General features: G+C 35.4%; 1 long non-coding RNA gene across 1 annotated transcript in view; it reads left to right on the top strand.

Annotated features, from left to right (window-relative positions):
• The first annotated feature begins 4,557 nt into the window (after window positions 1-4,557).
• Window positions 4,558-25,950, top strand: part of LOC122889403 — a 42,047-nt gene continuing 20,654 nt past the window's right edge. Inside the window, exon 1 of the long non-coding RNA XR_006380895.1 lies at window positions 4,558-4,633. This is a non-coding gene — a long non-coding RNA (uncharacterized LOC122889403). The remainder of the gene's footprint in view (window positions 4,634-25,950) is intronic.

The following is a 25,950-nucleotide window of genomic DNA, read 5'->3' on the forward strand; positions in this document are numbered from 1 at the left end:
GCCTATCGCTTTCTAAGATGATGTGTTTCTCCTGGTCAGTGGAATTGCAGAGGAAAGGGCATGTACTCTGGGGTCAAACGCATCTAGAATGATATTTCCCTGCTATGAGAGCATAAGCAAGTTGCTTAACCCCTTTCTCTTTCCAGCATGGAATTAGCTACTACCCACATAAACCCACGTTGTGGGATTAGCTGAGATGATGCAGGAGAACAACTAGCAAAATAGCTGATACGGGTCTTGGCCTCTGTGATGATCAAATGTAGAAAGCATGCAACTCACTATTTTGTGAAACCAAGACAATGTACGCATGTCATGGAAACATCACTATGGTCCCTGTGGAATTACAAGTGGAGTTTGCCTTGAGGGGTCACCTCAGGGAAACTAGAGCACAGTGGTTCCTGTATCTCACCCAGACTGTACGTTAATTTAATTATTGTGGTTTGTGGTTAGATTACGGTAAGGTGAAGTAGGCTTTTATTCAGTTCGCCACCTATTTATTGGTAGCCTCCTGCTCTGTACAGTCAATGTGCAAAGGAAAAAATTGAGTATCAGTGGCTCGGAGGAGCAACTTCTAAACAGTGGAAGAGAAAGAGATACAAACGTGTCTATATAAAAATGAGACTCTGCCAAACTAAGCATGTATATGGGGTCCTGGGTGGCTCAGCTGGTTAGCATCTGACTTCAGCTCAGGTCACTGTCCCAGGGTCATGGGATCCAGCCCCACATCAGGCTTCCTGCTCAGTGGGGGATCTCCTTCTTCCTCCCCGTCTGCTCCTTCCCCTATCTATGCTTGGCTCTCTCTCTCTTTTTCATAGAGTAATAAAATCTTTAAAAAATAAATGAATAAACATGTGTAGTAAGTGCTATGGGAATGTAGGAGGAAAGGTCATCGGCAACCTCGGTAATTTTCACAGAGTTTGTATTTGTAGAGGTACTTGATGTAGTAATTTTAGACTTGGCTAAACAAGAAGAAAACATTCGAAGTAAGGACAATAGCAAGGATAAGTAATTTACCGGGAGGGGAAAAAAGGTATTGAAAGAATAATTTAAAAACCAAGTGTGGCATGGGCCCCTGGGTGGCTCAGTGGGCTAATTGTCTACCTTTGGCTCAGGTCATGATCCTGGAGTCCCAATATCGAATCCTGCATTAGACTCCCCACTCAGGGGGGGAGTCTGCTCCTCCCTCTCACCCTCTCCTACCAGCTCACTCTCTCTCACAAATAAATAAATAAAATCTTTTTAAAAAGCAAGTGTGGCAAAAGCATAAGCCATGTGTTAGGAATAACAACCAATAAAGATGAGCAGGGTAGATTTTGAAGAGCCTTGATCTCTATGCTGAACTTTTACATACTGTATTCTATAATAAGAAATCACGGGGGAACATGTTTTACATCTTGGGACATTTTCTTTATTTTGGTTGAAAAAAGCAATATTTAAAATGAATTCCCCAATAGCATCTTTCATATCAGAGACAAATATTTTATAGGCATTTTCAAGGTTATCTATTATTATTTAACAATATTCACTTACATCTTCTTTAAAATGTTGGTATAATACAAATAGCAATAAAATCTAACTCTTATGGATTCTTGTCACAACCAAATCTCCCATTGGCCTATCATTTGATTTTCCCATTGCTAATGATAGCTCTACATGAATATTATTCTCCCCTCCTAAATAATTATATTAGGCCCAGACAAAACAGGTCACTGGAAACACCTTGAACACCTAACTGGGATCATTCTACACATAAAGTAAAACATTTGGTTTTCTTATGAAGATGTAAAAATTATCAAGTAACATTGAAGGATGAATGACAAGTCCCAAAGAACCATAGGACAACATATCAGCTAAACCTACAAATACACCCAAATATCAATTTCTGTTAATATCATTAGCACTACTCAGGTCTAAGACACCATCATTTCTCCCTTGGACTACCTCATCAGCTATAATTGTTATAAACATAAGCCAGCCAACTGAACTTCCAGTTTATAACTCTCTTTTGATTCCTAGCATCATCAAAAAATACTGTACATGTTCATATCTCATAAGGTCTTTACAACATCTTTATAACATCTGCATTGTGTTCCCATGCTGCAATGCTACAACTTCGCTTCACCCCTCAGGTTTTCTTATTCTTCTAACAATTCTCCTCTTTTCCACCAAAGGGCCCTTGCTTTCTCTTACCTTTTCTACAGCACTGATCTCATGTATATTTCAATTTACCCTTCATTGAAGTTTTTATTTAAAGACATCTGTAGGGGGGCACCTGGGTGGCTCAGTGGGCTAAACCTCTGCCTTTGGCTCAGGTCAGGATCTCAGGGTCCTGGGATCAAGCCCTGCATCAGGCTTTATGCTCAGCAGGGAGCCTGCTTCCCTCTCTCTCTTTCTGCCTGCTGCTCTGCTACTTGTGATCTCTCTCTCTTGTCCAATAAATAAGTAAAATCTTTTTAAAAATTTTAAAAAAGACATCTGTAGGGAGAATTGTCCTACCCATTCATTCTCAGGTGGCTTCCTTCCCCACTTTCATCATTCTCTATGTTCCATCACATCTTGAATTTTATTTCTTTCTCCACACTTGTTGTAATAATAAATTACTGTAATTCTTATATATTTACCTTGTATAGTCTGTTTCACCAGTGAGAGTCATTTGTATTATTTCCTTTTGCATCCTCAGTACTTCCACACAGTGCAGGCAGCTGTGTTTGTTAAATGTTTACTGAATGAATGAATGAATGAATGCACTAACCAATGAATGAATGACTCACTAAAGCCCAAGTCAGATGAGAAGAAAAATGAAATAGAAAGCCACTGAGATGGTAAAGCCAACAGAGAGAATCAAGAGAGGGGAGATAACTGACTAAGGAAAGCATTAGGGGCACACATATCAATAATGTAAGATAGGAAAAGTGGAGACATAGCCTGTATCCACATGGCCATATTTACAGCCCGCAGTCCGTTAAATTCAGTATGCCAGGGGATGAGTCAGAGTGCTTGGGATTTATCTTCCTCCCTGTAACTGCATAGGCTGTGGGGAAACAGCCAGAGGAAGTGTGAAAAGTCCACATAAGCCACCCATACTCTGAGGTAGCTGGGATGAGAGGCGAGACACACTCCTACAGCAAAGTGGTGGCACCGGGAACATCAGCGGAACACTGCAGCATCTCCCCGTGGGTCCTATAGCAGAGTTCCAGCAAATGTAAGAGCAAGGAATTATCTTATAAGAAAACCTGCCATTAGGATATATGATTCTAATTTTAACAAGCTGGGTTTTGTTATCAGAACTCTGCTCCTTAGAGAAAGGAGAGAGGTTAGGCAATGAGGTGAAACTCAAAGTCCTAAGGAAAAAAAAAAGAAGAAAGAAAGAAAAAAAGAGGCAAAGGTAAAAAAAAAAACATATATATACACATATATATGTATATGCACACATATACATATATATGTGTATATATGTATTTTTTTTACCTTTTCCTCTTTCTTTTTTTCATATATATATATATATATATACTGTGCATGTTGTTACTATGAGAATTCAGTCAGGAGGGTAAACCTGAAGCCAGTAAAACCAGAATGAAGAAATAAAGTCAGAGTTGGATTGTTGCTTTATGTATTTCTTTAAACAACAAGACCTTTATTCACATGTTTCAGGTGGGAAAGGAGCAAATTGTTGCAATCTAGTCCAATTTGTTCTTTTGATTTTTATTATTCCTGTGGCAAATGATATTGTCTGCAAATGACTAAAAAAATAACATATTAATAGTGACAAACTTCAGTACAGACACTCTCTCTTATTTGGCTGAGAAACCTATGGGAAGAGCTGCTGGTTGGGAAAATGGGTCTGTGTGGCCCAGAATGCTAATATAAATGCTGATCTACTGAATCTGTGAGAACCACGCAGAATGAATAGTAACACAGGGTATTGGAGGTTTTATGCAGGAAAAAAATGCCTGTGATTAGAGATAAGTTCATGGGGAATAAAAGAATGTGGAGGCAGAATTACAGACTTAGTACAGGAAAATAGATTAAGGTTGAGAAAAACTAAGATAAAAAGAGATTTGGCAAGAGGCTGAAATGCTTTAAATCCATGCAAATAACCGACAAGGGGGAAAGTGAATATGCTGGAAGAACAAAAGAATGTATTTTAGAGCAAGACAAAGATCAGATACGGGGACAAAACGTTAAGAAACTGCCCACATCCTGATTTTTAAGTTATCTAAGAGTACAAATTGACTTAAACATGTTCTGTTTAATGTACAATAAAAACAATAACCAAGCAAATAATATTAATAGAGCAAGCAAGGAAAATCAGAGTGACCTTGGTTAGCAATGTTATGGAAAAGAATGGAAGGGGTTTTTGGTTTAAAAAAAGAATTCATTATAAATCTTGAGTGGAGCCTGTAGGAGGAAATTTTTATTTTATGCCCTTTTAAGTTTGCATAAGACAAGTATTGATTTTGCCATATATTTTTGGAAGGTGGCACTACAGGCCAAGATTAAATCCTTATGGACACACTACAGGGAAACCGAGTGACAAAACCTCAATGCTGAGAAGCACGATACCATCTCCAACACCTACTCCTGAAACACCATAAACTCTGTATCCTGCATCCCAAGTGATTCAACAAGGAAGGTACTAACCTGAAGTTTCTATAGATGTGCTTTGGAAATGGGGAGGTTGAAGATTTTTGAATAACTTAAAACCATAAACACACTGAAGGAGAACAGGGTCTATTGCTGTCATCACTTTTTCAAAGGGGTCTCAACTCAAAAGTTTCAGAAGCACTGAATGGTTATGAAATTATGATATAAAAACTTAATCTAATGTTTAAATCAGTATGATTATAGATTATTTACAATGCATAACATATGGAGATCACATATATATGTGTGTATAATGTGAAAATATATAGTTATACATAATCTGTATATTTGTAAGCATTAGTTTGTTTTTATATAATCTTTCTATCACCATTCATATATATAATAACTTGTGGAACTGAGAATAATTTCTGCATTATTTTAGTAACTTATACATGATCAATAAAGGGTCATCAATAAAGATACTCGATAGATAGATAACTGTTTTCCAAAAGCATATTCAAAACCTGTGTTTTTTTCCCTCTCTCAAACATCCCTAAATATAGATGATGGCTGTGCCTAATACAACTAACATAACTGTTTTGCTCCAATTAAAATTCAATTAATGTCTTTATTAATTAAGGTTAACATAGTTCTATCACTCATTCGATCATCACTTGAAGATTTTAAGATTAAATTATTAAATGTTTTATGTGCATTTTATGTTCTTACTTGGCTTGATCTTCTTTTTCTTGAGATGGCCAGAAATACTTTCATCTGGAAAAAGCTTGCCTCTCTAAGGGCATAAATCCCAGGCAGAAAAATGAAGGTCTTGATTCAGCTGTCTGTAAAACCATACAGCTAATTAAACTAAACAGCTATTGTGTTGCTATAGCACAATAATGAATCATGGAATAAGGCTAAAATCCTAGAATAGAGAAGTTTCTGCTCTTAGTGAAGTCAAAATGTGTGAATTTGCCATAACATTAACATTGATTAAAAATTTGAAGCAGTGGTATCCAGTATTTCTTTTACCAATTTTGTAAAGGATGGGTAGTAAGTTTAAACAACTGCAACATAAATGCATTTGTTCAGAAAAAATAAGTGAGAATTCTGAAATATGGAACAAATATTTTAAGATTGTATCCTTGCCTGTTTCAGTTACAAAATAAATGTCTTCATGACCTTCACCTTGCAGAGAAAACTTAGAATTTTATGAGGGCTCTACTATATGTAAGCTAAAAAGATTCAGCTAATTTTCTGTTGCCAAATAAGAATTTGGACAGACCTCTGAAGACTCTATAACTAAACATTTTTCAGATAAAGCATCTCTGGGATTTTAAACTCCAAATTTTCTCTTAGGTACATGTCTCAATACAATGTTCAAGTAGAAAATACTTACATCTACTTCCCCAAAATGCATTTCCTATAAAACTGCATTTTTATCAAAATGATAGGAAAGAAAACTCTTGACTTACATTTTAGGTATAATTGGTAGAATGTTATACTTACATATAGAAAATTTGAAAAACTCGAGAATTCTTAGCAGTAGGAAAGTGTGTTTTGCAGGTTGTAGGCATTCTATCAAAATATACCAGATAAGGCTTTCTCTGCCATATTGTTCTCACCTGAGCATGATTTCACTGTGATTCTATATTTAATCCTTATTTTGTCTATTAAAGTACAATAAATGCCAAAAAAGTGGAGAAAATATTAACAAAACTGTACAAAATTTAGCAAAGCAGATGGGAAAAGTAATTGTCAGGGAAAACATGGTCCTGCATGTAAAATGACTACTTGCTAATAACCATATTAATATTTTGGAGACCAAGTAGCAATGTCTTAAAGCAATTTACATCTTTACCTGATAGTTTGATAACTTGTTTTTCAGCATTATACAAAGTGTACACTGGATACTGTTTGAGCACTTTAGATATACATGTAGCACTTTATAATGTTTCTCTTTAACTAATGAAAACCTGGATCCCTGTTAGGATTTTGGGGCAGAAAATCTATTGGTAAAGAATAATGTGGGTAGTGACTGATTTTGGTCCTTCAAACATTGAATTTCAAATACCTTCATGGATGTTTTTCTTTGGACTCTAACATCATTTTTCTTAAAACAGATTTTAATTTCTTCCAGATTGCTCTTGTTGCACCATGACCAAAAACAATACATTGTAGCAAGACAGCGATGACTTTCTATAGCTGTATAGTGCTATATAGTAAAGGTTACAGTGTAGGGAAGAAGATCTCTGCTTCTTCCCTAGAAGAACTATCTTATGGAAGAGAGTTTAACACCATAGTCTCCTCAAATACTGACCTACAGCCCATGACAATGGCTTATTTTACCTAAGAGACTTTGTAAGTTTGGGTAATTAACTTTGTAAATTTCCCAATCCTAGGGAGATTATGTCATATGGAAAGCAAGAGTAAGTATCCTTGACCAAGTTCAGATAAAATCTAAGAAATATACACATAAACTGTTGTTAGGAGGTGAACAATTTCACCTAAAATTACTTTAAACCTATGATAGGATGAGTGGTAGAGTTGATTAATAGTAAAATTACTAATTAATAATAAAATTAATTGTAAGATAGCAACAGTAAATTTATCAAAAATTCTTAGGCCAGATTTGAAAAGAAGCCTTCATTTTAGATGTCAAACAAACACAGAAATATGTTTAATGTTATTGGCATTCCCTATTGTAAGGAGATTTTTAGAGATGTCTGCTTTCCAAAGTATATCTTTGGCATGCATAGTGACATAAGGAGGAAAGAATGTTCTATTTCTTGATTATGCAAATAATGACATTATCTTCTTAAATTCGTCTCAGTACTGGGTCAAAATCAAGTTAATAAAGAAAAAATGGTTAAAATATGAACAAAAATTTTAAAAATTAAGACATTATTATGTAATATGACTAATAATGACTCTTATACTAGAACTTCCATCCCATGTTCTTCTATACATCTGTCTTTCTTCCCCTTCCTTCATCCCTTTCTTCCATTCTCCTCTCTCTTTTCTCCTCTCTCTCTCTCAATTGTAATTCTGTATCCTGGAAACAGAGATTCTTATCCTTAGCACTGAAAGCAAATTTTTATCTCTTCCCCTGCAACATTATGGCTATAGAAACAAAGTACTTTTAATGTAAATATTAAAATAAAATTTGGTACAGTATTTGAACTCCATTGCTTTTGGTAAATGAGCTTTTATAAATGTTTTAAGGTTCTTCATGAGGAGCATTTTCATCCAAATAAGGAGAGACTAAGCTTTAATATCCACTTGTTTGGATGGAGAGTTCTTTAAAAAAAAAATTCCTACTGTGAAATTGCTAAAGGTACTCAATAAACAATGTAGTATAGTGACACTATACTAAATGCGTTAGCACATGTTAAACTCAAAGAGGTTTATTAGCCAGGAATATTAATTTCATCTTTCCATATTTATAATTTTCCTTTGTTTTCCTTAAGTTCTTGGACTTAGATCAGTGGTTCTTTATTTTATTTATTTATTTATTTATTTATTATTTTTTTTAATTTATTTTTTTTCCCAATTTATTTATTTTCAGAAAAACAGTATTCATTATTTTTTCACCACACCCAGTGCTCCATGCAAGCTGTGCCCTCTATAATACCCACCACCTGGTACCCCAACCTCCCACCCCCCCGCCACTTCAAACCCCTCAGACTGTTTTTCAGAGGTTCTTAAAATTATTCAATGGGTCTAGGAGCTGGAAGTCACAGTGCGTTTTGTGGACCACCATCGAAATACTGAGATACTCAGTGTACTTTTAAATTCCACATAGACAATTTTGTGGCATACTCAATATCATTTTATACAGATATAATATAAATAAGATGAAATGAGAGTCAATGTTCTAAGACAAATGTATTTGGAAAAAAAAACACATTTTAAAAAAAATATCTCCATTAGGTTATTTTTTTCTACAAATTTGGAAGAGACTCATTATTCAATTACAGCAGCAGAACACCTTGATCCTGCTAATGGAACATGCTCGGCATGATAATTATTTAAAAACTATCTTTCTACATTAACAGACTTTGAAAAAAGACCAGGAAGTAAAGAACATTACATGACTCTAATCAACACAAAAATTAGCTGGATATTTAAATATATAAAATTCATGGCACATTGCACAATTTATGATCTAAACAAGATGTTTTAAGCAGAGTAATTCCCTTAAAACTGCTCAGTAATATTAATAAAGTCTGCATATTTAGACATTCTTCGGGCAATAATTTACACAAAAAATTTTGATATGATAAGCAGTGGTTGAATAATTTTGTTTTCTTTTTTTTTTTTTTTAAAGATTTTATTTATTTATTTGACAGAGAGAGATTACAAGTAGGCAGAGAGGCAGGCAGAGAGAGAGAGAGAAGGAAGCAGGTTCCCTGCTGAGCAGAGAGCCCGATGCGGGACTCGATCCCAGGACCCTGAGATCATGACCTGAGCCGAAGGCAGTGGCTTAACCTACTGAGCCACCCAGGCGCCCTAATTTTGTTTTCTTTTGTAAAAAGATAAAACAAAAATCTAACAAATATGCATGAACTCATTAAATAACTGAAGTGCAGTTTTATAGAAATACCTTTGTGGGGGCATCTGGGTGGCTCAGTCAGTTAAGCATCTGCCTTAAGCTCAGGTCATGATCCATGAGTGCCAGGATTGAGCCCTGCATTAGGCTCTCCACTCAACAGGGAGTCTGCTTCTCCCTCTGACCCTCCCACCACTTGTGCTCTCATAAAATCTTTAAGAAAAAAAACAAACAAAGAGAAAAAATGCCTTTCTTAAAATAGTGCAAAGTGCTATTTTGTGAATTGATTAGTGGCACAGGGCATTTTCAGATCATCACAGAGCACTGAAGAATATTCTGGCAAAAATCCACGGTCATTTCCCTTCTAGAAAAGTTTGGTAAATTTAGAATAATTTATTTAAAGTTTAGTTTTTTCCTTTGTTAGTAGTCTGTGTCAGGCTGAACTTCTCAAGATGGTGATCAAGTAATTAAGAAATGCAGTTTTTTTTTTACATAAGTAATAGAGAGATTAAATACACAAAAAGAAAATGAGAAGGCTAGGATTATATATATACGTTTTATATATATGTTATATATATACACACACATATAATAAACATACATACATATATTTTTTACTACAAATATACTACTTATTTCATAATTTTCTTTATTACTAAGAACTGGTTGATTTAAAAGTAATCACTAACTGGAATATTTAAAAGGCAGAATTACAGTTATTTGGTGTTAAAAAACCTGAAAGTAAAAAATTTAAGTTTGCAAATGATGAAGTTGAAACTCAAAGAGGATGTGACATGCTCAAAATATGAGCGTGGGAAAAATGCCAGGTCCCATGGCGATTCACAGACCTGTACCCCTGGGGATAAAAATATATGTTTATAAAAAATAAAAAATTTAAAAATAAAATAAATAAATTGGAAAAAAATTTAAAAATAAAAAAAAATAAATAAAAATGCTAGGTCCCAGCTCTCTGCCTCCCAATCAATGTTTCCTCTAGTTTCCCAGACTGTAAACAAATAAGAGTTACATATAAGACTTCTATATTGAATAATGCATTTTTCTTCTACTCTTGGCATGTAAAGACCAGTAATGGAAAGTTTTTCTACAACTCTATTGTTCAGAAAATCAGGACTAGAATTTTAAGCAGTCATTTATTCACTTGTAGAGAGTTATACACATGCAAGATACTATATTGTGGGAATAGACATATCTCCAAAGAAGATAACAATTGGCCAATAAGGATATGAAAAGATGCTTATAGTTAATCATTATAGAAATGCAAGACAAAACCACAGGAAGATACCACCTTGCACCTATTTGGATGGCTTCTATAAGAAGAAAATAAAACAAAATGAAAATCAAAAACAGAAAAAAACAAATTTTGTTGAGGACGTGGAGAAGTTGAATCCCTAATACACTGCTGGAGGGAACTCAAAATGGGGCAGCTTCTGTGGGAAACAGTTTGATGATTTCTCAAAAGATTAAATAGAGAACTACTATATAATCTAGCAATTTCATTTCCAGGTATATACTCAAAAGAATGGAAAGCAAGGTCTTAAAGAGGCACTTGTATATTCATATTTATAGCAACATCCATTATTCACAGTAACTAAAATATGGAAGCAACCCATCAGCAAGTGAATGGTAAGTAAACTACGGCATATATAAGCAATGGAATGTTATTCTGCCTTAAAAAGGAAAGGGGTTCTGACACATGCTACAAGATGGATGAACGTTGACAGACAGATGCATCCGCCCTTTACATTCACACTCTACCCAGATCCTTTGTTCAGAATGAGTGTGCATTTATCTAGCAAGATAATTTTATCAGAAGAAAATACAGACTATTTCAGATTTATTTTATTTTATTTATTTGAGCTAGAGAGAGCATGAGTGGGGAGAGGTCAGAGGGAGGATCAGACTCCCTGCCAAGTAGTGAGCCCGATGTGGGACCCAATCCAGGGACTCCAGGATCATGACCTGAGCAGAAGGCAGTTGCTTCACCAACTGAACCACCCAGGTGCCCCAGACTACTTCAAAATCTTCTCACAATTAACTTCAAATTTTGTTCACTAAGAAAACATTTCCCAAGTACCTTGTCCTCAATGTCCTCTTTAGAAAAACCTGGCATTTTAAGGCATGAGAGTTGTAATATGGAAATAAACAAATACTCATGGTATTACATTTTCTTTATTCTTCATAAATGTTAACTGTCATATAAGAGATATTTCTACACAATATTTTTCAAACTTAAGGGCTGATGTGTTCAAAGGGATTAGAGAATTTTAAATGCAGTTTAACTCAAATGATATTAATTATAGGCAGATACCCATCTATGTTAAATTTGAGAAAAAATTCCATTTGAATTTTGACCTCATCAAAAAGAGTTTCAATACAACTAAGGATAGATTACATAAATTCACTTGCAGAGTAAAAGGACTAAGAGAATTTTTTTAAAATATATTCATTTTTATAAGTTTAAACTATGTCACTGAGAAAAGCAATCAAAAGAGCTTAAATTTTGCAGGTTCAGGTGAAATTTCATTAAGTTCTCTACATGCATTTACGTCCTATTTTCATGTTTTTCAAGAGTGAGAAATACAGGCTGCTCCCACAGTGGGTCTTTCTATCTGGATATCTGATTGCAGAGCTTCAGTGGGATACTAGCTAGTATTCTGAGATACCAACAACAACAAATGAAACTAAATTTGGATTGTATAAGTAGGAAGGGGATTTATTGATAAGATATGGAGGAGTATGACTTCAAAATAGCAGTATGAAGAGCTCTGCAAAACTGCTCCCCAGTGAAATAACCATAAATGGTGAAAATCATGAAAAAAAAAAAAAAAGAAAGTCTTTCGAAATGGTCCCAAAGGCATATAATAAGTGAAGAAACGAAATCTTGGTAAGAATAGCAAGGCTCTGTAGCAGTCAAGTACATCCCACTCACCCCATCACCTTCCCCCACCGTAGAGCTCAGCATGAGGGAAACACCAGTCTGGGCATGTGTTGCTAAGAAGATGGAAACTTTCTTCACCCCCAGTTCCCAACAAGGGATATGGTGCCAACTTGAGAGTGGCAGTACGCCAGCGTTTCCCATGGCCCTTCATCTCTGTATAGTAGAAGCTGAGCTCCAAGTGAATGTTTCTGAGAGGTTAGGGGCTCCTACAATGGAGGTTCTATCCCAGGCTTAGCAGGTCTAGAACCCTGGAGCTGGAGGACACCCAGAAAACTCTCAGGGTGGCAATTAAATTGTGAGAGAAGAAAGCAGAGAATATCAGAGGCTGCCACCCACCATGAACACCCTGCTGGTATAGGGGGGTGTCATTTTGAGAGAAGTATACCATTGCTGTTGTTCTTAACTCAGAGATTCTGCTCATGCAAGAGAGATGGGGCCAAAGAACAAAGAATTCTCAAGTTCTCTCCAAAAGAATTAACCTTATTCTCAACAGAATATGAGAATTAAAATCTAAGGGCATCTCAAAAACAGGAGAAGTTTTGGTGATAAGCAATTAAAAGGAATTTGGCAACTCTATCAGTGTAGCAAACTAAGCTATAAGCTAGCTAGCTGACCAGACAAAACAGGGGTAAAAAAACAGCTGAGATGAGCCTCTTGGAGTCTGGACAAATCTCAAAGATGATTCTCAAAATTAACCGTCAAAAATGGGAAGAACCCAAATGTCTATTAACTGATAAATAGAAAATAAGGTATATATTCCCCAAATAGCATATAATTTTGCAATAAAATGGAACGAATTAACTACAACTACAACATGGATGAACTTTGAAACATTATGCTAAGTTAAAGAAGCAAGTCACAAAATAGCACAGAATATTCGAGATAAACAAATCCATAGAGACAGAAAGTAGCTTTCGTGGATGCCTAAGGCTAGAGGCATTAGAGTTGGGAGAAACCAACGGAGGTGATTGCTATTAGGTACAGGATTTCTTTTTGAGGTGATGGAAACTAGTGTAAAATTGATGTGATGGTTATTGCACAATTCTGTGAATATACTAAAAACCATTGAATTATATGCTTTAAGGCAGTGAACTGCATGGTATGTGAATTTTATCGCAATGAAGCTGCTATGCAAATATTATTTAAATACAGGTTTGGGGGTTCACCTTATCACTGGGGTAACTAGAGAAATAGGCTCTGAAAAACATCAGGAAGAAGAGATGGCCAGGCTACCAAAACCAAGCTGAATGAATTCATAAATTTGAGGTTCTTCATGCTTGCCTACTACAGTCTGCCCTGCCACTACCAGCTCTCCTTGGATATTATATACAAGGACTTCTGTCATTGGTTCCACTATCTAAAGAGATTCTCCACTTTCCTCGTTTATATCATTAGTTGCGGTTTCAAACCACTGAGCGACTCATCTGATTGTTTAAGCTTGCATTACATGCCTCCCAAGCAGAATGTGTAAATACAAAGCCTTTTTTCTCTGCTATATTAGAAGTCATCTTTTTGTCCTTACCAGGTGAGAGTTTCTCAAGCATAGGAAAGGGACTCAGATGATGGGAGGATAAAGATGACAAATACACACAGATAAATGAACATAGAATATACTTATAAGTATACATTATCTTTATTTAAATAGAAATATAGGTTCAACACGATAGTAACTAACTAACCATTACACTTCTTACTATGTACAAGATAAGACACTGTTCCAAGAGCCTTTGGTATTTTAACTCACTGTTTGCATCAATTTTGTGTGAAGTCTGAAAAACAAAGGTCTTTTGATTCAACTCAGCTCTCCAAATGGATCATGATCCGTACTTAGAAATATATTTTTTTTCTCCTAGTCACTGAAAATTTTCTCACTGAAAATAGACAGATTATATAACATTCTGTTATTTTCCTCCTTCAGGGGTTGTGTTTGATGCTAGGAGGGTGTAGGAAGCAAAAGGGAATACAATATAATTCCTGCTCTTAACAAGTTTGCAATATAAATGCATTCCTGCTAAATGAGTGTGCAAAATAACTAAAATAAAAGAAAGTCTTCTCAATAAAAAGAAGTTTCTCAAGGAATAGAAACATTGTCTTCCAAAATAAATGTCATGCTTACTTCAATTAAAAAAAAAAAATGTGAACCTATACCCACATCCTCTTCTCCCTCGCCCTAATGCAATGCCTGGAGCACCTCTGAGGAAATCTTCAGCTCCTAAAATTTCAGTTTGAAATCCTTGATTATAATGAATTCAGAGACAAATATAAAAATAAGGTTTTGTAGGACTATCTAGGAAGAGAGGTAGTGTTAACGGAAGTCCAAAAGCAACCTTTGAAGAGGAGGGCATTTGAGATAAGCTTAGACAGACACAGATGGGTGGTGGCGATGAATTAGAGAGAGCACTGTTATGACCACAGACTCACAAGAGTTGTTCAGGGAACAGTGAATGATCTACTTTTGTAGGAACATAGATTATATATACAAGTGCACTAGGAAACAAATTTGGTCAGATAAATTAACTCAGTGTTACAGACCATGAGTTGCCAATGTAAGACTCTTATGTTAAGCTGAAAAGTAACAGGAAATCATTAAGTTTGTCAATTAGAGAATGACATGTTTTGTTTTGTTTATACAAGAAGGGTTCAAGAGGTTTATTAGACAGCTCATGGCAAGATATAAAATGCTCAGTGACCATAATAATCACATTTCATCAACCAGCTGCCACTTGGCACTATGACGCAATCCTGCAAGATACTCCTGGGCTCACATTTCCTAATGGGCTGCCAAGAAATGAATCCCCTCAAATCAAGATCCTAATGCAAAGGCATTCTTGAGACCACTGGGGAGCAGAGTCCTTAGAAAGCCTGCTTTCTTATCAATGTTAGGAGGGACCGGGGAGGAAACTGTGTGTGGCAATTTGAATTTCCAAACTTAGTAAGAGGGAAATAAATTTGGAGGCAGGGTCTCCTGGGTCTGGGGCAGAGCATGGGGACAAGAGAAGCAAAACAACTGGGACATGACAGCAGCTTTCTCTCACCTACTTCTTTTGCTTACCCCTCTCCTCGAGGGTCAGCAGATGACTGCACCATTGGCCATGTTGAAGTAAGCCAGCAAGTTGCTATCCTTTGTGAAGTTGCTTTCATAAGACAGCTTCTCCTTCTCTGCAAGCATGCCTGTGGCTTCAGAAATCTTCTCTGTGATGCTAGAGAACTGATCTGTGAGCAGGAGGCTGAAGAGTAGTGCCTGCCCTTTCAGTTTCCATTCTGTCTTATCCTGCATGTTAGGCACCTAGATTTTGAAGAACACCAGCCTTGTTTTTGTGCATGAACTCCTCCTCAGGCATGAGGCTCTTCTCTGTCTTCACGGTCTTGGAGGTGTGTGCGCCTTCCATGGGAGGCAGGGTTGGACAGTGGGCTTTGCGCCTGGGGCTGGGACCAGTGACAAAGGTGAAGCAGGGAAAAAGGCTGTTGGCACAATCATAGGGGAGGACGAGGTGCCATGGCAAGGGGCCAGTGGAGTCATGCGCACCACAATGATCCTGGGTGAGTGTATGATAAGCATCATGGGAGTGATAGCTGAGCAAGGGGGCAGTCAGACCTTGAGAGCCACTGGGGCCAAGGACATGACGGGGCTGTGGCCAAGATGGTGCTATGGTCACAATTATAACACAGATGGACCAGAGGCAGCATGGCACATGAAAATGAGGTGATGAGAGGGTCAAGCTGGGAATGTTGATGGCTGGGGGCACAAGTGGTGACTGCTGGGGGATGCCATTGGGCTTGCTGGGGTCAGTGTTCTCTTTGGCATCATGCTCCAACACAGGCCCCTTAGATAGGCTCCTGACAGTTGATATTGGACTGGGTGGCCTGCTGGGTCCTGGTCATGCTGTCTAAGTGACCAGTATCAATTAGATATAGCTGAAAGTGGTATGGTATGAACTATGTTTTATGCTGTAGATTGTTATTATTTTCTATTATTAGTTTAAAAACATCATTATTTCATAACATTTATTTATTTGTTTATTGGGTTTAAGATGGTTCCAAATAACGATCAAAAAGAGGTATAGAAAAAAAAAATAAAAGAGGTATAGAAACCTGTTGTAATACTGTCTCATAATATAGTAAATGAGATTTATTTAAATGGGAAAAAAAGGAATAATAGATATTGATGGATGATGAATGGATGAGAAAAGTTCATGGAAAAATGAATAAATGCATGATACAGTATATGGAGACAGAATCTATATAATTAGATCAGTTCCTACCATGGGGGAACATTAGATGTTGATGTCAAGGATTTATTAGAAATGTATTGAAGATATGTAGGGTAATGTTCGTATAATTAACAGAAATTAGGATGGAAAAGGCAGTAGCGTTTTTGAAGCAGAAATAATATATTTATTTGATGTATTTAGATAAATATTCCATTGGGGCAAATTTGAGGTAATACCAAACAGTTGAAATTACAAACCTAAACTTTGAAAGAGTCTTTTTGGATTATAAAAGTTGATAACACATATGCAAAGAATACAAATTCAACTATAGGAATAGATTCAAAATAGAGTCAGACAAAATGAAACAAGAAAGAAGGTTTTAGAGACAGGGCCATTTGGAATGAATATTTCTAGGTTGGGGATGACAGTATGAGAAAGACCAGAACAATAACATAGAAGATAAGATTGATATTTGTTAGGAACCTAGAAGCCAGAGAAAGAGAATTTTAAAAGTTGATTTGCCAGTTGGAAAAAAAAAAAGCATTAAATATTTCAGAAATTAAGGGTTTTATGCAATGAGTGATCAGTTTTGCTAAATAAAGAATATCATTTGGACTGTTTGAAAACTTTTGTCAAAGACCATTAACAGTGTCATATGGGAAAATAGAAGAGTCCCTACTGAGTTTATGTCATGTCATATGGAATAAACCTAAAGGTTTAGAATTATTCTTCAGTTTTGAGCAAAATTAACACTAACATTTTTAGTAAGATATGTTTATGCAAATGTGAAGTTTTCTGATGATATTCAAGAGAGTATTGAGGTGTTATTTTATACATATGAGAACGTCTAGTTACTCAAACACAAGAGATGTCCAGTAGTTGTTTCTCAATAATAATATCCAAAATATGACCATTCACGATTATGTTGAGATGCTAACTCATTCTGTTTATTTTTTTGTGTGAAGTAGGAATTATGTGATAAATATTTTCTATTTATATGTTATGTTTCTATACTATTTGTATCATGTTTAAGGATTTAAAAAAAAAAAAACAACTAAAATTAGAAGAAGTTACCATATAAATTTTCCATGGCAAAAGGAAGGAAACACAAATCACACATACACACACACACACACACACACACAGACAAGATTTCAGAAAAAAAATTTATAACCAGCTTTATAAATATGTAAATAAAGTCAACTTTTCAAGTTTACTATGAGGATTGAGATAATATACATAAACATGATTTACATATTATAAAACACTCAGAGATCATTGTTATGTTAATTATTATGTTAATACTCCTTGGATAAGGCAAGGAGTATTAATCTAACACAGTAGATCATGAAATAGAAACAGTACTAACAATAACTTCAAATATAAGAGTACTGTGGTTACACTCATTCTGGTATTCATGTTGATCTATGAAGAAAGAAAAAATAGATATTGTGTTTTTTCTAATCTTTTCAATAGCAAAACTAATATATATAGGTGGTCATTTCTAAACATCACATATTAACAAATGGAAAATAACAAAAATAAGCTGGATCCAGTGTCAGTGTTTTGCGTCCCTAAAGTAAATTTGCCAAGGTTACAAATAAAGTGACAGAAATTATATTTGGATCTGTTGCTGTCCACCATATATAATTTTTCTTGAAATCATATCTATGACAGGATTTTTTTGTCAAAATCAATATTTTTTCTCAAAACAAAATTATTAGAATTGACTTTAAGACATTTTATTAAATTCAGTAAAGATTTATTGATAGCTTTGTATGTTCAAGTTGGATGTCTAAGACACTGTGATAAATTAAAAATCAATCTGCTATCTCCACTTCTCTAATATCACAGGGACTCATAAGGTAATAGATGAAGTAATTATTTATAAATTGCTAATAATATAAAGCAGGTTTATATAAATAGTACAACAAATATTCAGACAAAGGGCTATAGGAGTGAGGTAAATATAAATGAGAAATTTATTCTGAAGAAAGTGATGTAAGAAGTGTGTCTTGAGTCAGGTAATATTTGATAATGGTACTGAAATTACTTAAATGTGGACAGGGTGATAAAGGAGAGAGGATGTGTAGGGCATTCTTCAATGATTTGTCTCAAATGAAAACTTCAGAGACTCATGATTATACTCAGATAATTCTCCACCATGTCATCTATGCATAGAATTGCATAGGGTATATGAGCAAAGAGCACAGTGTAAGTCATGAGAGAATTTTTTTTATTTCCAGTGTAGTTAATATATTGATATTTTATTAGTTTCAGATGTACAATATAATAATTCAATGAATCCATTTACTACTAAACACTCATCATTTAAGGCCATACCCCTCTAAATATGCTCAATTTCATCTGATCTCAAAGGGCTAAGCAGGGTCAAGCCTGGTTAGTACTTGAATCGGAGAGAGAGGTGTTTTGATTAATAGCTATAGCTACCTGTGTGTTGAGAAGAAACATCAGATAAGCAGGAGGACCCATTTGGAGAGAAAAATTTTAAATTATATGGATATGGTATAAATTGATAAGACTTAATTGTCAACAAAATATTACACAAACCAAAATAAACAGTTATATGATTGCCTCGAAACATAAACTAGATGAACTCCTTATCTCAGATCTGCCTTTTTTCTGCTAAAAATGAAAGGAGACTTTTATCTCACATCATTGAAGCCTCATTGTAATGGACATTGAAGCCTCATTGTAATGGACATCACTGTAAATACATAGTTTTTGTTTTCTTAACCATGAGGCAAAAATACATTTTTTGAAAAATTGAGCATAAATCAGAAAATATTGGGTAGCTTCATATTCGACAATCTACCTTGGAACCATTTCAGGACCTTAAATAACTATGTCTCATGTCTTTCTTCTGATTTATTTTTGAAGATGTATTAGTCAGAGGTATATTCTATATTTTTGCAGATTTTATACACTTTGCAAAATTGTAATCAATCTCATTGAGTTGAATTGTAGTTTTCCAAAAGGCTGAAGTGAAATTTAGAATTTAATGCTAAAGAACAGAAAAAAAAAAATTGTGCTTTTTCAATGTTATAAAATGCAGTCCTCAGAAATAACAATGACTTCCATAGTATTTACATGTTCTATGCTGTTATTTCTTGTCTCTTTTCTGATTTTACTTAAAAACCAATGATGGGGGCACTTGGGTGGCTCAGTCGGTTAACTACCTGCCTTCGGCTCAGGTCATGATCCCAGGACCCTGGGATAAAGCCCCACATCAGGCTCTCTGATCAGTGGGAAGCCTGCTTCTCCCTCTCCCACTCCCCCTGCATGTTGTTCCTTCTCTTGCTGTGCCTCTCTCTCGGTCTGTCAAATAAATAAATTAAATAAATAAATAAACAAACAAGTAAATCTATCTTAAAAAAAAAAACCAACAAAAAAAAAAAAAACCAAATGATTTTTTTTTTTCTTAAACTCCCTTGCATGGTCACATGTTTTCTAATTAATATGGTCTCTTCTCTTTCCAATAACTATTTTGGGTCTCTTGGCCAACTATGTTGAACCCTCTCTCTGACAATCAAAATCCTCTATAATATGGTCTCCGTTTCCCTAATTAAATTTTGTCTCCCTCAAGTCTTTCGCATCTGCATGACTTCTAATCTGATAATTTCCTATGCCATTTTTAGTATAGGTCAAACCTACTTGTGCATTTGGCCATCATGAATACCTATTCCAGTGGCCTCTACTATCTGAATTTTTCCAATTATTCAATACCAAGTTCAGTGCCTGTAGGCCTTCTTAATGAGATTTACTGACTACCATATGAAAGGGATAGCATACTTAAATATTATCTTCAAGATTTATAGTTGCCTTCAAGAATCTTACGGTTAAATCAAAGTAAATCAAAAGAACAGGTCAGTGAGTTTGTTAATACTTAGATTTATTTTGATGAAGGCATGGAGGTGATGGCAAGACAAATCCATGTGTATAGAAAGTGCTCTATTGCAGCACTTAGAGGGTCTATTTTCAGGCAGGATGTTGGATACTTGAGCACTGAGTGTCCTCCCCAACAATATCCCCAATAATATAAATCTATTTCTAACATCTCTTCCTTACACCCAGCTTAGCAACATACTCCCTGTGCATTTGAGACTCAAGCGAAGACCATTACCAATAGATTCACATCATCAATGCCAAGGAAATACCTCACGTATATTAAGACTGATTCTTCCAGAAACTGAAAGACTTATGACTTTACTAGATGGCCAGATCAGACTGAATCTGTACATCCTCTATAGATTTATTCATTAATAATTTCTACAGATAGTTGTTGAAGCCCATTAGGCACTGGACCCACAGATAATCTCTAGTTATGGCAAATTCTGTGCTTCAAGTTTTCGGTCTTGATTTATGTATTGAGCTACTGCATGTCAGGTGCTGCCAACACTACAACATTGCAGATGTCACGTTTGGCCATAGAATTAAGTCTTTCAAAGCCTCCTTGTTTATTTTCTCCTTTAAACCTCCAGATATCTCATCCTCATCACTCTCTGCTCAAAAATGTCCCACAATCCAGTAGCAGATTCGGGTCTAAAGTCCCAAGGCTGGCTGAAAACTCATTCCTAAAGTGGCTTGTTCTGTGTAAGACCAGGAACTGGAGCTACCTGGTTCTGGGACTTTTCACGTGGGTGATCTTAGGCAAGATAATCAATGTAACCAAGTCTCAGTTCATTCTTCAGTAAAGGAAAATGTAATACTTGCCAGCTCACATAGTTTTATGAGAATACAATGAGAAAAAGTACCTGTTAATCATAATACAGAATAAATACATTATTAAAAATAAAACTAATAATAAGATGAAAAATATATACATTTTTTTCCTCCCAGTTATAATTTGAGTCATCCATGGCTTGGACTTTACACAGTGCCTGGTAAAGTATGTTAATGCACAAGAAGAATAGTTTGATTCACTGGGAAATCCAATGAAGTTTAAAATTCTCCATTGTCTGTTACACAGACAGGACAAACAAAGACCTGCCCAAACCTTTCTTCTAGGCTCACAATAAAAACAGACAAGTGTCTCATTCTTTGACATGCAAACAAAAACATACATGTGCTTATGTGTGTACCTGTGTATGTATGCAAACAGGCACATATTTCTAAAAAACTTAAAGCAAAAATATACACATTTCCACATTTTACTAGTTAGGGTCTTTGGCAACAAACAACCCATCTGACCCCTAATTTGGCTATAGGGGAAACATACTCTGAGATGGATATTTGCAAGCCAGAGGTTTATTGAGAAGTCCCTTGGGATCAGCTCTGTGGTGAAGGAAAGAAGTCAGAATGAGTAGAAAGTAGTATTGGATTACAGTACCATTGTGAAGGATAGTTTTGCTGATTTTCTGGGGTCTTAGAGCTTGCAATGGCCCATCCTAATTGTTCTGCAGAAGAAAGAGGACCAGACTTCACACCATGTAATCAACTATCACTGAATGCCTCTGGGACAAATCACTGAAATTGAGCCAGATCTCTTCAAGGCAGTTTTCCAAGAGGAACATAGCTTAGAACTATACAGATCCAACTCTCCCCAAAAGCCAAGGAATTCTGTTTCAGTCATGAATAGAGAAAAATAATCTCTTAACAATTACAAGTAAAACTCCATCAACCAGGAAGGTATGAATATTTGTTTCATAGAACAAGTGCTGAGAACAACTCTTCTAGGATCCTAATGTGGTCTGGAGGTTTCAACTAATATTTATCATCTATCTCATTTTTATGTAATAATTACTGAAAGAGGGGTTATTCTGCTGTAAAGTCATTTGTTATGATCATATAAATTTAATAAGAGAGTGCATATCACAAACTCCCATAAAACCTCTTAGAATGAAGAGTCATCATAATTCATGATGAATCCTCATCATTCAATTGAACCACTTACTTCTGATGAATGTTATCTGAATATTTTTTGAAAGTTATCTGAATATCTAAGACACTCCTGTGTCCTGAAAAATTTGCTGATTTTATTAATTTTCCCTAATTTTGCTAATTCCAATTGGCGATTTTCTTCCCTTATCAATTATTTTCTGCTCCAAAACAGTATCTCAGGTTGTCTTATGTCTAAGTGAGACATATATATGGCTGAGATGTGTGTGATGCAACACTGACAGACAAAATGGCAAGATCTATATTAGTGCATAAAAACCCATTATCTATAATTATTGGCTCCTCCATAGATAGGTTGCAAGATTAAATACAGGATACAGGGCACCTGGATGGGTCAGTCACCTGCCTTTGGCTCAGGTCATGATCTCAGGGTCGTGGGATCGAGCCCCACATTTGGCTCCTTCCTTGGCTGAGAGTCTGCTTCTCTCTCTCCCTCCACCTCTGCCTGCCTCTCCTCCTGCTTGTGCCTGACCCCCCCCACCATCAAATATCTAAATAAATAATCTTAAAAAAAAAAAAAGTAAATAAATAAATAAATAAATACAGGATACACAGTTAAATGTCAATTTCAGGTAAATAACTAGTACTACTTTAGTGTAATTGCATTCCAAATAGTGCATGTGACACATTTACACCAAAAAAAAAAAAAAATATGGTATTTATTTGAAATAAAAATTTAATTGGCATCCCTTATTTTCATTTTCTAAATCTGGCAACGTTGTCCTCAAATGAACGACACTATGTCAGAAAGGTAACATTTCACTTTCTGTTCACACTATCTACATCATGGTATCTCAGCTTCAAAGCTGTTGAGATTCTTGGCCAGATAATTCTTGGTTGGGAAGAGGAGGGCAGACTCTCCTACTCACTATAGAATAAACAGCAATATTCCTGGTCTCTACCCACTAGATGCCACTAGCATCCCCCCAGTAGTGATAATCCAGAAATTTCTACAGATGTTGCCTCATTTCCCCTGGAAGCAAAACAGCCCCACTTAAGAACTTTTATCCAGATACAAGGATTAACAATATAACTGATTTAATCATCAGGATAATTCAGGCCAAATCCTTCTCTTTTAGTTAGATAATTGCAGCAAACAAACAAACAGATGACACATGTAGAGATGTTTAAATTCGTTGCACTTTATTCAGAGTGTGACATAAATTTCTAGCTATCTATCTGCTGAGACATTTGATTGCTTGAGAGCAGACCATGAAAAAGCCTTCTGTTGTATGATCCTGTTTCAAAAGCTATTGACTCATTACTTGCCACCAGAGCAGTTCTGGTTCAAAGTATTTAGTCTGACAGAAGATACTTATAGATACGTGAGATGCTTGCCCTTCACAGTTCTATGTGTAGCCCTACTGAGATGCAAATTGACTCTTTTGTGACTCATTCAGTTTGGTTTCAGCTGTGCTAAAACTTCCTTGGTAAGCTAACATGCAATTTAAGATGACTGAAATAACAAGAATATCTACTAGGTCTGCTTAAATCAGTGAGAAAAACAGCTGTAGGATAAGGTTAACTGATAGAAACACGGGTAAGATGGGGTTTGTTCCAGTTCGTGTTACTACCAAACATGGCCGTGTAAACTCCAGGTCAGAAGCTTCATTTGTCTCCTTCTTTGCTGTATCTCTCAAACCTAGAGCATTACCTGGCTGATTGTGTTCAACAATATATCTATAATGAATGAATGAATCAGTCAGTAACAGATGGAGTTGACATAGTCATATATGATATTAATGATTAAGCACACTGTCCGATTAGTGATTATAAACTGTTCAGCAGACATTATCTTGATTACAAGGTTGTATTCATTAAAAGAAAAATAAAACTCTTAACACTAATAAGTGATTAAGCTCTTATTAGAATTACTTTATCATTCGTTAAGACATAACACAGGGCTCTAATTTTAACCAGTCAAGCTGTTTGCTAAGTGTTACTTTGTAACCCTTAGGATTAAGGTGTATAAATATATAAAATGTAAAAGGTCATATTCATTTATTATAACTAAATAAATAAACTATTTATTATAACTAAATTAGTTATAAGCAGAATTTATAATTAAATTCTGTATGAAGATGTGAGAGTGAGAGAGAAAGGGAAAGAAAGAGGTAACTTAAGAATGAAGTTATTTAGTTATTTGAGGAGAAAAGGTATTTACTTCATATTAAACATTACAAAAAAAAAAAGGACCAAGTTTTGCCTTTCTGGGCATACTGCTCACTATTTTCCTAAAGTTGTAAGATTTTTGGAGTGTCTAGAAATTTTGTATGATATAGCAATTAGCTGTGCTTTATCCTTAGATATATTAAAGGCAGTAATTTCTCAAATACTAATGTTAATGAGGTTTATGAAGCCAGCTTTATCATTTTGCAAACATCTGTTGGGGCATGACTAATTGGAGAAAGAATAGTGATCAGAATTTCTGAAACATCTTCATATTTTATGAAGAAGCAATTATCCTATAGAAATGTTAAACACATCTAGAGCACAATTATACTTTCATTATTCAAAATTCAATACAAATATTCAGTCAAACATAAAATAAATGTACATAAATGGTTTAAAAATCCTGTCGGCTCTTCCATTCCAGGCAATATGTATTTTTTTTTTTTTTAACATTTATTTTTTTTTTTTAAAGATTTTATTTATTTATTTGAGAGAGAGAGACAGTGAGAGAGAGCATGAGCGAGGAGAAGGTCAGAGAGCGAAGCAGACTCCCCATGGAGCTGGGAGCCCGATGTGGGACTCGATCCCGGGACTCCAGGATCACGCCCTGAGCCGAAGGCAGTCGTCCAACCAACTGCGCCACCCAGGCGTCCCGCAATATGTATTTTTAATAGCAGAGGAAAGAAGGTCTTCATCAATGTCCAGGCACTAAATTTGTGTTTTTATTTTCAACCCAGCACTGTGAGATATTACCAGTCTAGGAGAAAGGCACTATGATATGTTATTGGGCAAATCTGCTACACCTGCCATCTTGTGACAGACTTTTAGACTTTATGGACCTCAATTTTCTTATCTGTAAAGTGGGAATAAAATTGACTTCTAAGATAAAATGTGATGATGTTTATAAACTGTTTAAGAGCCAAAGTTGGCCCATGGCAATTCACAGGAGGCTACTGTTTTGCAGCTTTCCAAAAAATTTCAATACATATATGAAAAGAATCTTTTGGTTGTAACACTTCTGCTGTTAGGTAAGCCTTTATGGTTTGGTATATCAAGAGTTTTCTTCGTTTTTTTTTTTTTGTTGTTGTTTTTGTTTTTGTTTTTTAGTTACATGATAATGCAAATATACACTTAGACATACATAAGGGATTGATGTTGCTGTTTGTTGGATCCTGAATCAGTTCAAATCAGTACAATTTAGTTCAAGATAATGGGAATTTATGGAGCAAGCATCAAATGACAAAAATTATACTCAGGGCTTTCAAAACAAAGATAAGCAAAAATCCCTTGAACTCACAGTCTTGATGGTAAAACAACAGAAATCATTTTACTTTACTATGCAGAGAAATTTATCTCTTCTCTCTGGACCAAAAACCTAGACCAGGGGCTCTGCCTCAGCATACTCCAAAGGCATATTTGAGTGTGTGCATGTATGTATGCATGTTTATACATGTGTGTGGGCTTGCTTTCATCTCTTTCATAATGGAAGCTCTGTTTCCAAAGATGAATGTTGTCTCCATTCCTAGAACATCTGATGAACATATACGCAACAT

Source organism: Neovison vison, chromosome 11 (genome assembly GCF_020171115.1).
Source record: "Neovison vison isolate M4711 chromosome 11, ASM_NN_V1, whole genome shotgun sequence".
NCBI classification, from domain to species: Eukaryota; Metazoa; Chordata; class Mammalia; order Carnivora; family Mustelidae; genus Neogale; species Neogale vison.